Here is a 1,896-nt window from a genome sequence, read left to right on the forward strand (position 1 = left end):
AAGTGAAAGTCTTCTCTAAAAATATTACTTGAGTAAAAGTCTTAAAGTGTCTGATATTTTTTTGTATTTAAGTATCAAAAGTAAATTTCTGACACAAGATCTACTTGTATCAAAAGTAAAAGTACTGAGTAAAAGTGAGCAGTTAGATTTTCCAAAGTGACATTTATTGGGACGTGACTTCTCCAAAAAATATTTTTTCTAACGGCGTGCAGCTGTGATGGGTTGTGTACAAGCTAGGGTGTCAGAATGGTATATATTTATACTTCTCATCCAACCACAATTAAATTCACTCTATCGAGGAGACACAATTTATCAGGATAGTGTTTTTTTAAAGGGGCAATATCATGTAAAATCAACCTTTTTGAGTCATCATGTTATAATGTTATACTCTCATAAACGACATGCCTAAAGCCTTGCTTTGACTCATTCACGCATGTTTGAGAAATCCTGCAGCGTTTTTAGGAAGCCATGCTGAGGAGCAAAACGACAGGTGGGGACCAGAAACATCTTTTGGGACCAGAAACGCCCCTGGGACGTGTCTTTACGCCGAACTTTCTCATGGCAGAGCACCCACCCTCCTCACATACCCCACCTATGACTCCTGCAGGCTCTCGGGTGAAATTGAAAATGAAACTTAAACTGTCTGCTGAGCTCCACTACTTCTCACTCAGTGAAGCTCTTTTCAGATTCAAAATACCTTTGAGGAAATGTATTTCCAGATGCCAAGTAAACTGCAGCTCAGAATAAAACAGGAGTAATGACTTTCTACTTCTTACCTTTTTAAAAAATGTAGTGAGTAGAAGGCACAGATAATTCTGTAAAAATGTAATGAGAAAAAGTAAAAAGTACACTGAAAAATAATTACTCAAGTAAAATACAAATAACCAAAGTTTTTAATTAAGTACAGTAACAAAGTATTTGTACTTTGTTACTTTACAACTCTGTTTATTAGAACTTATCATCTAAGAAATTACAGCATTTCTGTCTTAAGTGAAAAGAAAGAAGTCTTTTTTTTCTTGCACATGAACAAATACAGATGTACATCCATGACTCATGATGTGTTCAGGGATACAGGTGGGGAGTCATGGTGTTGTTTGCTAACCCACAACCTTTAAATAGAGTACAAAGAGTGCTAGAGTTGTGTGTTTGAACAAGAAGACGGAGACAAGAAGGAGGGAGGGAATGAAAAGAGAAAAAAAAAGGCGAAAAGAGAGCGAGAGAGTTGTTGCGTCTTCACACAAACATGGTCTGTTCTCCCACTCTGCCATTCCGCCACCTGGACCGAGCTATGTGGGAGACTGCGCCACACAGTGATGAAAGACACCAAACAGAGCAATTTCTGTTCACACTGCGGGTCATATGGAGTGAGACGAGTTGACACGGCATCTGTGCCATATCACGGGTTCCTGTTGGGTGACACCTGCGTTTTGTCATCGTCACCCGCCTCGGCCGATTAGGTTAACTGTCGGGCCCTGCGAGAAAAGTGGCCTTCCGAGAGCAGGACCTCAGACGGTCCGACACGAAGCGACGGAGATAAGGCTCGTGGCAATTTGTCCACGCCAGTCCTCGTACTGTAGCTCCAACGTGGGATCTCGTCTGCTAGATTGGCGCTTTGTGAGGAGAGGTTGTTGAGGAGAGGGCTCAGTGTCTGGGCACTTGCCAGCTGACATTCCATGGAGACAAATTGAGAGAGAGAGAGAGGCTCCAGCAGATTTATCGGGCCATTGGCCCGCCTCAGGAATTCTCTTGTAACACGGCACTCCTGTGAAAGGGATAAAGAAATTAGTGTAAAACAGCACTGCCACCACACCTCTCCTTGCTCTGGCAGTACTTTAAACCTACTAACACACACACACACACACACACACACACACACACACACACACACACACACAC

The 1,896-nt window shown here is 42.3% G+C and overlaps 1 long non-coding RNA gene across 1 annotated transcript in view; it reads right to left on the bottom strand.

Annotated features, from left to right (window-relative positions):
• Window positions 1–875: 875 nt before the first annotated feature.
• The window catches only part of LOC106527553 (uncharacterized), a 1,309-nt gene continuing 288 nt past the window's right edge, over window positions 876–1,896 (bottom strand). Inside the window, exon 2 of the long non-coding RNA XR_001311399.1 lies at window positions 876–1,762. This is a non-coding gene — a long non-coding RNA (uncharacterized LOC106527553). The remainder of the gene's footprint in view (window positions 1,763–1,896) is intronic.

The sequence above is a fragment of the Austrofundulus limnaeus genome, unplaced genomic scaffold (assembly GCF_001266775.1).
Source record: "Austrofundulus limnaeus strain Quisiro unplaced genomic scaffold, Austrofundulus_limnaeus-1.0 Scaffold331, whole genome shotgun sequence".
NCBI lineage: Eukaryota > Metazoa > Chordata > Actinopteri > Cyprinodontiformes > Rivulidae > Austrofundulus > Austrofundulus limnaeus.